This window comes from Camelus dromedarius, chromosome 36 (genome assembly GCF_036321535.1).
Source record: "Camelus dromedarius isolate mCamDro1 chromosome 36, mCamDro1.pat, whole genome shotgun sequence".
In the NCBI taxonomy this organism is placed as follows: Eukaryota; Metazoa; Chordata; class Mammalia; order Artiodactyla; family Camelidae; genus Camelus; species Camelus dromedarius.
This window is the reverse complement of record NC_087471.1, coordinates 105694-120077: the sequence shown is the minus strand read 5'-3', so window position 1 is coordinate 120077 and position 14384 is coordinate 105694. Positions and strand designations below refer to the sequence as shown.

At 40.8% G+C, this 14384-nt stretch overlaps 1 pseudogene; it reads right to left on the bottom strand.

Annotated features, from left to right (window-relative positions):
- LOC105086420 (protein Shroom3-like) overlaps nt 1-14384 on the bottom strand; it is a 31809-nt pseudogene that overhangs the window by 3818 nt on the left and 13607 nt on the right.

Below are 14384 nucleotides of genomic sequence, written 5' to 3'. Positions count from 1 at the left end.
AAATTTTACACAGGTTGCCTGTCCTCATACTGTTCGTGCTGAAGCCTCTTCCCACTGGGGAAGGGAAGATGACATCGGTAAGTTTCTTTGGGTGGGGTGCACACTGTGCAGCTCTCCGTCGTCTCCATAGCTACCGGTTAATGCTTCATCTATTTATATTGTCTGTCTGGATGCCAAAGGCATTTAAGTGTGTATCTCCTGCCCTGCCTTTGCCAATTTCCAAGTACGGAGTATGAAAGTCAGCAGATTGTGTGTGTGTGTGTGTGTGTTTAAATTTTGTTTGGGGATTTTATTGTTGTTTGTTTTGCTATGTAAAATGTTTTTTTTTAATGAGTTTAAATGTTTATACTTTTATGACCATAGACTTATAACCCATACCTTCACATACTATTTCACACTCTCCAGATTATACTATTTAAACAATATATATATTCTTAAATAAAATTCATGTGTGACAGTTTATATGGAAAGTTCCAAATGTACCTAAATTAGATAAAAATTGATATGATTGAGTTTGTGGAAAATGTCATAAAATCACGTGTGATTAAAAACTACATCAGAGAGAAGACAGCCTCCTCTCGTGAGCACACCAAAATCACAAATATTTGCAGAGCAATCATTGATGAAAAAGACAGGAACCTACCACAAAATATTTTCTAAAACTAAAAATATAAAGAAGGAACCACAATGAGACAGGTAGGATGGGAGGAGATGTGATATAGTCAAGCCCCATTCCCCAAGGAGTGAGAGATCTGAGCCCCATGTTGGGCTCTGCAGCCCATGGGTCCTGCATCAGGAAGATGAACCCCTAGAGCATCTGGCTTTGAAGGCCAAAGGCAGGAGGCAACTGGAGCTCACCCTGGGGACACAGACACTGGTGGCAGCCATATGGGGAGCTCCTTCTACCATGTGGACACTGGTGCTGGCAAGTGCCATTTCCGAATCCTTCTAGCCTTAGCCCCAGGACCCAGCCCTGTCCCACCCAACAGCCTGTTGGTGGTGCCAGTGCTGGGATGCCTAGGCCAAGCAACCAACTGGGTAAGGGCACAGCCCCACCCACCAGCAGAGTCTTCCCTAAGATCCCCTGAGCCCACAGCTGCCTTTAGACTCAGCCCTGCCCATCAGGGGACCCAGGACCCAGCTCCACCCATCAGTGGGCAGGCATTAGCCCCAATTCCCTGGGCCCTGGCTCTGCCCTCCAGGGGTCCTGCTCTAGCCTCAGGACCAGACTCACCTACACCGAAGGGGCAGACACCATACCCAATAAAACCACAATCCCACAGCCTGAACACCCAGCTTACCTACTAGCAGGCCAAGCCCTGCCTGGGAGACTGGGCCCTGGCCTCACCCACTAGCAGGCCAATACATGCTTAGGGACACCCCAGACCCCACCCCCAACTGTGTCAGGAGCTGCCCCCCGCCAAGATCTAACACTAGCTCTGGGACCTGCAAGCAGATTCCTGGGCCCAGATATGCCAGCAGATAAGCCAGTACTAGCCAAACTTTATTTAACATAGCATCAGAAGTCCTAGTCATAGCAATCAGACAAGAAAAAGAAATAAAAGAAATCCAAACTGGAAAGGAAGAAATAAAACTGTCACTGTTTGCAGATGACATGATACTATACATAGATGATCCTAAAAATGCCACCAAAAAACTAGTAGAGCTCATTAATGAATTCAGTAAAATTGTAGGATACAACATTAACATACAGAATTCTGTTGCATTTCTGTACACTAACAACAAACTAACAGAAAGATTAAAAAAAAAAAAAGATCCCATTTACCATCACATGTGAAAGAATAAAATACCTCAGAATAAACATACCTAAGGAGGAAAAAGACATGAAAACTATAAGACAATGCTGAAAGGAACTGAAGAGGACACAGATGAAAAGCTATACAGTGTTCTTGGACTGGAAGAACTTATTATTGTTAAAATGACCTTCCTTCCAAGGCAATCTACAGATTCAATGCAATCCTGATCAAAATATCAATGGCATTTTCCACAGAACTAGAACAAATAATTTAAAATTTTATATTGAAACACAGAAGACCCCAAATAAAAACAATCTTGATAAAGAAGAACAGAGCTGGAGGAATCATGCTTCCTGACTTCAGACTATACTACAAAGCTGCAATAATCAAAACAATATGGTACTGACACAGAAACAGGCACATAGATCAATGGAACAGAATAGAGAACTCAGAAATAAACCCATGCACTTTTGGTCAATTAATCTATGACAAAGGAGGCAAGAATATACAAGAGAGAAAAAGACAGTCTCTTCAATGAGTGGTGCTGGGAAAAATAGACACCTACATGTAAAATAATAAAATTAGAACATTCTTTAACATCACATACAAAAATAAGCTTAAAATGGATTAGAGACCTAAATCTAAGACCAGAAACTATAAAACTCCCAGAAGAAAACATAGGCTGAACACTCTTTGACATATATTGTAGAGGTAGTTTTTGGATCTGTCTCCTAAAAAAACAAACAAAAACAAAAAAAAAACAAAAAAGAAAGCAAAAACAAACAATTGACCTAATCAAACTTTAAAGCTTTCGCACAGCAAAAGAAATCACTAACAAAATGAAAAAACAGCCTACTTAATGGGAGTAAATATTTACAAATGATACGACCAAGAAAGGATTTATATCAAAAATATGTAAACTAACTAACTAAATAAATGAATAAATAAAGTTTTAAAAATTAAAAAATATATAAACAGCTCATACAACTCAACATCAAATAAGCAAAAAACCTAATTAAAAAAATAGGCAGAAGACCTAAATAGACATTTTTCCAAAGAAGACATACAGATGACCAACAGGTGCATGAAAAGGTGCTCAACATTGTTACTTGTCAGAGAAATGCAAATCAAAGCCACAATGAAAGATCACCTGACACCTGTCAGAATGGCTATCATTAAAAAGAACACACTAAGAAATACTGATGAGGATGTGGAGACAAGGGAAACCTCCTACACTGTTTATGGGAATGTAAATTGGTGCAGCCACTATGAAAAACAGTATGGAGGGTCCTCAAAAAATTAAAAATAGAACTTTGACCCAGCAATTCCATTCCTGGGTATATATCTGAAAAAAAATGAAAACACTAACTCGAAAAGATACATACACCCCAATATCCCTAGCAGCATTATTTACAATTGCCAAGATATGGAAGTAACCTAAATGTCCGTCAACAGATAAATGGATGAAGAAGATGTAGTGTGTGTATATATATATGTATATATGCACACATGCATACACACACACACACACACACACACACACACACTGGAATACTACTTAGCCATAAAAAGGATGAAACTTTGCCATTTGCAATAACATGCATGGACCTGGAGGGTGTTTTGCTAAGTGAAGTAAGTCAGAGAATGACAAATACTGTATGATATTACTTACACGTGGAATCTGAAAAATAAAATAAATTAGCAAATATAACAAAAAAGAAACAGACTCACAGACATAGAGATCAAACTACCAGTGGGGAGAGGCAAGGGGAGCATGGCAAGATAGGGATTGGGGATTAAGGGGTACAAACTATTATGTATAAAATAAATAAGTTACAAGGATATACTGTACAAGACAGGGAATACAGCCAATATATTACAATAACTATAAAAGGACTATAACCTTTAAAATTATGAAACACTACATTGTACACCTGTAACATATAAGTTGTACATCAACTATACTGTAATAGAAGTTTTTTTTCAATGACATTGCACTATGTTGGCAGGAGGAGAAAAAGAAAAGCCGAAGATACAGATTTTACTTGGGGCAGTAGGAGGACGGCACAGAAAAAGGAGAGGAGAAATTTACAATTTAAATTTGTATGATTTCTAAATGCCTAGAAAATGAACTTATTTTTAAAAAACCACACCACAGACACTAAAAATGTTTAACTTTGATCAATAAATGAACCAAAATCACATTGTTTATAATTATAAAAGGAGCAGATTTCACTAAAACACTTCAGTGCTGAAAGTAAGGAAAACTGAATGTTTTTAGTGCCACTTGTTGCTGAGGAAGTCAGGTAATATCTGCCTTCCCTGCGTCAAGTTATTTATTAAGAACAAATAGCCAGGTAGTGACCTACTTCCTGTTATAAATACAAGTTTAAATTCAATAGGATTCAAAATATAACTTAGAAGAGAAAAAAAGACCATGATATAAAAGGACTGAAGAGACGTGTGGGAACAAGAGGGAAGGGAGGGAGGGAGGGAGGGAAGGAAAAAGAGAATCCACAATTAGAATTAAAATCTCAAAACGGGTTTGTCACGAAAGTGTCTGGGACACCGTTCTTCTTCCATTCAGACCTGTCATTGTGCAAAGGTACTTCGGGAGCCTTTCCAGCAAAGTCCCCAGGTAAATTAGCCATCTTTCCTCAGCACAGCTCCTGTTGGAGCTCATAGCCTTTAAGCCTGGGAGCACGTCCCAGTGTCTGACTTCCAGCTTCACTATCGCAGTGTAGGTTGGTTATTACCTTGAGCAAAGGAAAATGCTCTCCCCGGACCAGGTTCTCTGGTGCCTGCCCCCCTCATTTCCACTCTGCCTGCATTTTCCTCCAGTAACTGATGCAGCAACAAGCCCCATGCAGGGGACACCTGGCAGCACCCGGCCTCCAATTCTGGTGTATTTCCAGCTTCTGGCCCAGGGCTTCTCAGGCACCATGGGCACCTCCCTGGCACCCATGGAACATGAGGGTGCCGTCGCCCCTGGGCAGCCCTTGGTCCCTGGGGAACACAGGCTGATGGAGACACTTCCCAGAGCCACTTCTCATAGCTCCACAGAGTCCTGGAGGAACCTGGCCCTCGCTGCCCGCCATGATGGGTAGCTTGAGAATTCACCCTTGTGTTGTCTTCCCTTCTTTCCTGTGACAGTTTCCACGGTCCTCCTCCTCTGCCCTCTGGAATCATTTCTCAAAATGACTTAACTACCCACCTTTGACTCAGACATTGCTTTCTGGGAGAGTCCAGCCTAACTCAGCACCAGCACATATCATTTTTTCAGTTCTTAACAACTAGTTAGTTATTAATGTTGTTTGATTTGGGATAAATTAACTCATCCTTTCCCTCCAGAGATAAAGTGTGTCCTAATAAAAAACTTACTAGCTGTTTATAGTCTCACCCTTTTTAGGATCTCATAGTATTTCATATTCATTTTTTTTAATTTTGAGAAATTAAAAATTACAGGGGGATACAGAGGATAGTCATAAACACCTTTGTACCCATTACACAGAAAAACAAATCTAGACATTTTACTTTAGATCTATATCTATATAACATGAGAGCAATGTAGATAAAAGTTGAAATCAACCCTTTTGGTTTTCTGAGCCCCATTCTCCTCCATCAGTCCCCATAGGTAGTCATCATCGTGCATTTGGTATGTTTTCTTGTAGCCTAATTTTGTTTGTTTGCAAAATATGATTTTGCATAGTTTAATATTTACCCAGATTGCTTCAATAAAAAATTTACTTTAAAATTTAAATAAATGGTATCCTACCTTATGTTTCATTTCGAAACTGCATCTGTTATAAATTTTTAAAAGATGTATACACATTAATTCACATGGCTCTAGGTCGTTTATCTTATCCACTGTAATATTCCATTGTATAATTTATTCATTTATTCCTCAGTGTAGACATTTTTGGATGTTTCCAGGGTTTCATTTTCCCCTTATGAATAGTGCTACTGCTGTGAACACATTCTTGTCCTTCGCTGCACATGTGCAAAAGGGTTTTGGGGGTATTTTTTTTGGTCATAAGGAAAAGACATTTTTAATTCTTCCAGATATTTCCTGACTAAATTCTTCCAGATATTTCCTGACTACTCTTGAAGGTCTATTCCAATTTATTCTTCCACTAGAAAGGTAAGAGTTATTGCCTCGTCAGATCCTAGTCATCACTTGATATCTTAAATTCCTTTGAAATATTTTGCTAGTCTTGTGGGCTCGAATTGATGCTAAAATTGGGAGAGTCCTGGATCACTGGTCACCCTAGCAGAGGCAGGTCGTTTCACCTCTCTTAGCTCATTCTTTTGACATTTATCTCCATACTGTCAAATAACATGCCTGTATTACGATTTGTTGATTTTTCTAGATATCATTTACTGTGTCTTACTAGCGAAAATGATCTGATTCTCTTTCAGTTCCTTGTCTTTTAGATCCTGTGTATTTGTTTTTGTTGTTCCACACATTTACCATTCTTAGAACAAATCATCCAGAGGCTTCCTGAGAAGTGATGCACTGGAGGGGAATTTTTCTGTTCGTTTGCTTTGGTTTTTTATTTTTTATTTATTTAATTTGTGTGTGTGCGTGTGACCCTTATAGACCCCAGCAGAGTAAGGGCAGAAGGGGATTCTGGGTCTTAGAGAGTCACTGCGGTGAGCTGCCCTGACAGCTTCATCAGACTTCAGTGAATGGTGAGGAGGGGACGTGTCCTCACTCGGCTCTGAGGAGAGAGTCCATCTGGACACCGACACCTGCCACTGAGACTCTGAAGACGGACAGTTCTAGGAGGAGTAAGGGAAGCTGGACACGGACTCCAGCAGGCAATTTTTGAGCACCAGGAGGTGGAGCCGCTTGGCCCAGGTGTTACCTGATGTGCAGCTGAGGTCAGGTCCAGGGCTAGGATTTTAGGGATCCTTTTTTCCAACCTGTTCCCCAGTGCAGTGCAGCATGGCACCCTTTGCACAGTGCCCACCTGCATCCCCCGACCAAAGCCGGTACGTGGCATGTGAGCCCAGTTTCAGGAAGTTAGATGTTGATGGGGTGAGAGGACATGGGTGGTGGGACCTGTCCTTCCCCTCCCCGCAGCGCTGCCTGGTTCCCAGAGCCACTGCGCCTACCTTGGATGCGCCCCGTGCTCTGCCCTGGGTGTCACCTCTCCACCTAGAGGCTCCCACTTACTTTTATTTTGTAATCTAAAGATGAGTCTGAGCGTCCCTCTCTCCCACCCTGTGATGGCTGATTTTATGTGTCAGCTTGGCTGGGCCATAGGGTGCCTAGATATTTGCTCAAATATTATTCTGAATGTGTCTGTCAGTGTTTTTGCATGAGCTTAACATTTAAATCAATAAAATAAGTAAAGCAGATTGCTCTTCCTAATGTGGGTGAGCCACACCCAATTAGTTGAGGGCCTGAATAGAATAAAAAGGCCGGCGCCCCTGAGAGAGGAAATTTTCCAGCAGCTGACCTTCAGACTTCATCTGCATCACCAGCCCTCCTGGGTCTCCAGCCTGCCAGCCCCCACTGCAGATTTGGCCTTGTCAGTCTCTGTAATTGCACGAGCCAATTCCTTGTAATACATCGCTTTCTTGCCGTGAACACATCCTGTTGGTTCTGTTTCTCTGGAGATCCTCCACTAATACACCCCCACCCCCACCCCTGCATCTCCATTTGGAAAAAGCACATAAAGTTGTCTCGAGATACTATATAAAACAATGCAAGAAAAAAACTTAGTTTTTGTAAAAAAAAATTTTTTACAAAAGATTATAGCTTAGTCCTAAACACACATTCCTTCACTTTATCCCCAAAGGGAACTAGCCATAAAAAGAAAAGCTTAAAAAGCTGAGTCAAGGTATAAACACCTCTGTCATCAGGACCCCAAGGTCCTGTGGCAGCCACATCCCCATGACCTGTTCTTAGAGCAAGACCTCTTCAGGACAGCCCTTCCGTACGTGTCAGATATTTCCTCAGAGAGTAGCCAGGCAGGAGGCTGACGACGCTGTGAGACATCCCACACCTTTTCAGTGCGTGCAGGAAACAGGGCAGCTCAGCTTTCCTGGTCACTGGCACTAATGTTTTCACACTAGGATTTCCGGCAGTTTAGAGGTGAGAGGTGGAAGACGGTGATGGAGGTAAGTCTTTTTTTTCTTTTTTTCTTTTTAAATTAATAGACTTTTCTTTTTTTTAGAGCAGTTTCAGGTTCACAGCAGAGTTGAGCAGAAAATACAGAGAGGAGGTAGGTGTTATATAACAAGTATCCCTTGATTTTCACAAAACTAGCAGTCCTGTCAGACTCCCCAGTTTTCTCCAAAATTTAGTACTCAGCTTTTTTTAAAAAAATTAATAAACAATTTTTAGAGCAGTTTTAGGTTCATGCGTCCTGTCTTCATAGCGCCATCTGCTGCTGCCTCTGACCACTGCGTTCTCTCCGTTGCTCAGTCCACACTTGCCTAGGGTAGTGGATGGTAAAGGAAACTGTTCTCTTGGTATGTGTTAATTAAGCATGATGATCCACCGAACATCAGGCACCTTTTAGGTCACTGCAGAAATGACAAAATTACACAGAAAAGTCCTTTATTTTCTTGGCGCTGTTTTTCATTTAATAACATATAATATCAAGGATGATATCAAAGAGATCAGGCAAAATAAAGCAATAGAGACTGATGGGGGTGCTCTTTTTATATTAGACAGTCATGAAGGGCCACTCTCTGTCAATTTCTGAAGATAGTGTAGGCATTGGGCCATGTAAGTGTCAGCAAAGGCAGAGATCCTGGGGAAATATCTGAGGGAACAGCAAGTGCAAAGCCCTGAGGGAGAAGCAGAGGAGGTCAGTGCGTGCGTGAAGTTTGGGGAATGGGGGATGGGGGCCCAGGTGGAAGCCAGTTCGAGGAGCACCGTGTCGGCCACGGTGAGGCCACCAGCTTTATTCCAAGTGGGGTGGAAAACATGAGGTTTCCCTACCATCCCCACATGCATACCCTGTACTCTACAGCTCTTTTCTCGGGTTTGTGGGTGTCCTGGGACTTTCGCCAAGTGGGGTACCACGTGGGATGCTTAGATGGGGCACAGGGTCCTGAGGCCTGGGAAGGACGAGGCTTCTGTGTGAAGCCTTGTCTCTCTCCCCCCACATCCCTCCTCTGACTTTTCCTCCATTTCAGGAAAATGCTTCTTTCTCTCTTCCTGCTTCCCTCAGGGACTTGCTCCACCTCACATTCTGACAATGTAATTGTCCCTAAGTGTCAAAGATCTTTTTACAACCTATTAAATCCAATTCTCTTTTCCTTGATGATGGTGAAGTCTTTATTTTCCTATCGTCCTGAGAGGCAAGAGAAAATATTTACATTTCATTTTTCTGAAGCAGCAAAACTATCAGGTTTCCCGATTTGTGAAGTCTGGACACACACACACATTCAGCCACACCTTGGAGACTGCAAATGAGAGGCGTGGCCAGTATCCACGCAAAGCCTCAGGTCAGAATGCTGCGTGGATAAGGCATGTTTGGGACGCATCTGAGCCCCAGCTTCATTGGTTCTGAAAAGCCTGGAAAGAAGGAAGGAGAGATTCACAAGTGCTGAGATCCACTCAAGAAACTGTGGCTACAAGGGACACATAGAAGAGGTTACATCTGCCTGGACTAAGGCTCATCCATCTGAAGAGAAGAGAGAAAAGAAAGATTGGCCACAAGAGCCAAGATGTGGAAGCCACCTTAATGTCCACTGACAGATAAATGGATAAAGAAGATGCAGTATATAATACAATAGAATATTATTCTGCATCACTTATATGTGGAATCTAAAAACAGACACAAATGAACTCATTTACAAAACGGAAACCGACTCACAGACATAGAAAACAAACTTGTAGTTACCAAAAGGGAAAGGTGGGGGGAGGAATAAATTAGGAGTTTGGGATTTGCAAGTACATACTACTATATATAAAATACATAAACAACAAGGTCCTACTGTATTGCTCAGGGAACTATATTTAATATTTTGTAATAACCTATAATGAAAAGAATATATTTACGCATAATCGAATCACTATGCTGTACACCAGAAACTAACACAACATTGTAAATCAACTATACGTCAATTAAAAAATTAAAAAGAAGGAAATCTGGCCTCATGTCCCAGCGTGGATGAACCCCGGGGACGTTATACAACGTGAAGTTAGCCAGGCACAGAAAGAAAAATAGTGCACGACTCCACTTACAGGAGGTCCTTGCAGTAGTCAGATTTATAGAAGCAGAGAGTGGGAGAGTGTTGCCAGGGGCGGGGGGTGCGGGAAATGGGGAGTTACTGCCCAATAAGGCTAAGGTTTCAGTTACGGCCAACGAGAAAGTTCTAGAGACCTGCCGTACAACACTGGGCCTGTGGATAACCATATGGCATCAGGCACTTAAATATTTGTTAAGAGGGTGGATCTCATGAAGCGAAGTGTTCTTATCACAATAAAATAAAATTAAAAAATAAAACTGATTCTGTAAATTATTTAGAAAAAAATTAAGCAAGAGTTCAGCCACGACAAAGTTCACCCCAAGAGACAGGAAGACCTGCTGAAATGACCTTGCTGGGCTGTGGGAGGCGGTGCCAGGAACTTCCAGGCCGGTTTTAGTATAATCTGTTACTTGCTGGCCAGCACGCCCTTCTCGTCCTTCCAGGAGTAGGACGTGCTGTCGTCCTCCGGGGAAGGACTGCGCTCCGCTCCCCGGCATGCGACCTCGTGGCACTGAGCCTGATCCCAGCGCCAGGCCGGGGCTATGCTAAGCCTCTGCACACCCACCACGGGCTTTGACCGCAGAGGTCTAGGGGGACCTGTGCCAGCCCCGCAGAGCCCCCGCTGTCCCTCCAGCAGGAGCCTGCGAGGACTCTCGTACCTGCCTGCAGCCTGGGAGGACGGGCCTTCTGGCCAAAAGAGCAAGGACCAGCTAGGAGGCTGCGGAGCCTGGGCTCCACGGCGCCACCTACCGCTGAATCAGCCACTCCCAGTGGGAGAGGCTTCTGTCGCCTGGGACCAGATTTCTCCTTTTTTATTCTTTTAAAAAAATATTATTATTATTATTTTTAACGTTTGCTGAGCCCTGCTCTACTTTTTTTAATATTTTGCTTCATGAGGGGGAAGTAATCAGGTTATTTATTTAATTATACTTGGAGGAGGTACTGGAGACTGAACCCAGGACCTCACGCATGCTAAGCACGAGCTCTACCCTCCCTCCCCACTCCCGACCAGGAGATTTCTGATGCATTTTAATAAAAATGCTAGCATTTTAACTAAGACTGATGGAACACGGGGCATTTGTCATATTTGTCGATAAATTACTCAGTGTCACTTTTAAAATAAGCAGTAGCCTTATTCAGTTAGTATCTTTTCCATTCGGGTCTTGTGACCATACTCTGTCATGACAAATTAAATGCTACTCCGTGGTATGTTCTGGTTCCCTAAGGTACAATTTACAAGCTAGTTATAAGGGATATTACTTACTAAGTGTCACAATCCATGTAAATTTTCCTGGGATCCAGGGGAGGAAAAAAGAGGAAATAATAAATAAAAACCTTAAAAAGAAAAATAATAAATTTAAAAAATAATAATAAATAAAAATCTTTGAGTCTTGCAGGTGGAAGACATTTTCAGTGATGTTTCCACTGGTGTGAAGTGAAAAATAAAATAAAAAGTTAAATTTTCATTTTTCTATATTCTTTTTTTCTGAAGACTTAACCTAAAACAAAAAAACCCTATTTTCTTGGTTAATTGTGGAGGAGAAAATAAAGAATGGGGTGGTCACGTGTCACTCCATCATGTTCTTGGCCTGTCATTAGGTCAGTTTTTCCAAGATGAAAATCACCTCCATGTCTCTTATTACCTCAGAATTTTCTGCTATCTACACACAAGTAAAAACCTTGTGGTCCACAAGAAAGTGAACAGAGCTTTAGTTAAAACACACAAATAAATGTAAGAATTAAAAATCCGCAGTTTTGAAACCTTATAATACACCCTCATTGATAACATTTGTGTAAAATACAAGTTCTTTCTGGGCTGTGTAAGAAGAAGGTTTTCATTGTGAAATTTTACACCACATTTTACTGGTCCCACATATGCCCGTGTGTACAGTGTCTCAAGTCATCTCAGACCTCCTTCTATCAACTACTTTTGTCCCCATCAGAACACAAGGGCACCAAGGAAAGATGGGCAGTGCATACTGATGGATACAACAGTTGGGCTAATTTAGTCATAAAAATTGAATCTATTTCTCAGCCAGTTTAATTTTTAAAATTTGTTTCTTGAACTGACTGGCTGTCTATGGTGGCAACCTCATCTCTTCTGAAGTAAATTACCTGTTTTTGTCATTTGGTAACAAGAATCACACATTTCTGATGTGAATTCTTACCAGGAAGAACCTGGTCAAACTTTAAGCTCAATCCCAGTAACTTTTGGCCTTTACTGTTGGCATATTTGCATTCGCCTTTTGCTTGGCTTTTGATTTTATATTTTAAAAATGACTATCTTATCTGGCATATTTTTCAACCACGTATATGTTTTTCAAAGCCTATATGAAAACAAATTTTTAATTATTTTTCAGGGAAAATGACCAAATAAATTGGATAGATAAACTATATACCTTTGAGATTTTACCATAAGGATATCTATTCTTCTGCAAAAAAAAATCTCTCTAGGTTACTGATCACTAAATTAAAATTGTTATAATTAAAATGGTAAATAATTATTATAATTAGAATTAAAAAGTTTAAATTAAAATAATTGCAGGCCACTCTTGTACAAGAGTATGGAGAAATATTGAAAAAAGAATCCATAAATGTTCATTAACAAGAAAATGGATAAACCAAAAGTGATAGACTGATATAATGAAATACTTACTGATACACAACAACATGACTAGATCTCAAAAACATTACACAGAATGAAAGAAGCCAGACACAAAGGAGCATGTGTGTGTGACACCCTTTATATAAAGTTCTAGAAACAGGGAAAACCACTCCATAGTGATGGAGATCAGATTACAGTTCCAGTGCTGGGGGACTGTGTGTGGAGATGGATTGCAAGGGACACAAGGAAACTTTGGTGGTAATGGCAGTGTTCTCCATCTGGACAAGGACAAGCTACCACAACTGGTGCCTTGGTCAAAATGCATCAAATGGCCCCCTTAAAAGGGATATGTTTTATTTACATAAATTATACTTTATAATTTTGCTAATTTTTTTCAATGTGTGTCCTATGAGATGTTCAAATGTGTTCCATAAAAATGAGGTAAGATTGTGATGAATTAACTTTGGGAAACGACAGGATAAAAATGGTTATACTGGTTTATTTGTGCAGGACTTCTCAGGACCTATGCTAATAGGAACTAAAGTAAGATACTCCCAGTGGTCATTAGGAATAGACCAGGAAATTATCAGTGAAATGCAAGTCAAAACTACAATGAGGCATCACCTCACACCAGTCAGAATGGCCATCATTCAAAAGTCCACAAACGATAAATGCTGGAGAGGGTATGGAGAAAAGGAACCTCTCCTACACTGTTGGTGGGAATGTAGTTTGGTGCAGCCATTATGGAAAATTCCTCAAAATGTATGTAGATAAACAACAAGTTTCTTCTATAGAGCACAGGGAACTATATTCAATGTCTTGTAGTAACTTATGGTGAAAAAGAATATGAAAACAAATATATGTATGTACACATATGACTGAACTATTATGCTGTACACTAGAAATTGACACAATATTGTAAACAGACCATATGTCAATTAAAAAAAATATATAACATAGCAGAAAATGTTCCACTAGGTCAACACTTGCTCTGAATGGCTTGTTGTACGACTCTACATGGAGGCTTCTACCCTGCTGGTGCTACTGCTAGCCCTTTCCTCCTCAGGTCATAAAAAACCCACGACACACCACAAAACAATGACAAATTAGAACTAAATTGAACAGTAAAGTCTAAAGTCAAACCTCCGGAGTCACCAGGAGTTTGCGGTGGTCACCATAAACTTTCAGTCCCTTGATGACAGTCTAATCTCCAAATCCTTGCATGCACGTCTTTCATTCTCGTTTCCCTACTCTTTCACCCTTTCAACCAGATAATCAGATGCAACATCTTTAAACTGTCAATCTGATACTTTGCAGCCCAAGAAAACCAGCTTTCCCCTTCATTAAGGAATAAAAGCTAGGGAAATCACCATCATTCACAAAAATGAGCCTTTATGTTTTATTAATTAGTGTGTTTTAATACAAACATTTTCTTTCAGGGAAGTCAATTACATTTTCACAAAATACCTTCTCGGAAAGCTGTAAATTACAATGCAAATGACCTTTGGGTGATGCTTAGGAGATAATCTGAAGCTAACAGCAAGAAATGAGGAAAAGTGAAACCCCAGAAGTGGAGATAGCAGACAATGCTTTCTGGCATTTGCTCTCCCAGGCAGGGTGAGTGGTGGCCAGAGCCCCAGGCATGCCTGCTCTTGCATCTCCTTGAAACTGAGGCTTCTAGAAAGTCACACCTCTCCAAAAGAGAACCAATTTTCAAAATATCCCTAGTATTTTTTTAAAAAAAACAAGAAGCCTCTACACTGACATTTGAAAAACCAAATACGGGTTTACATATTTTGGAGTTTGCA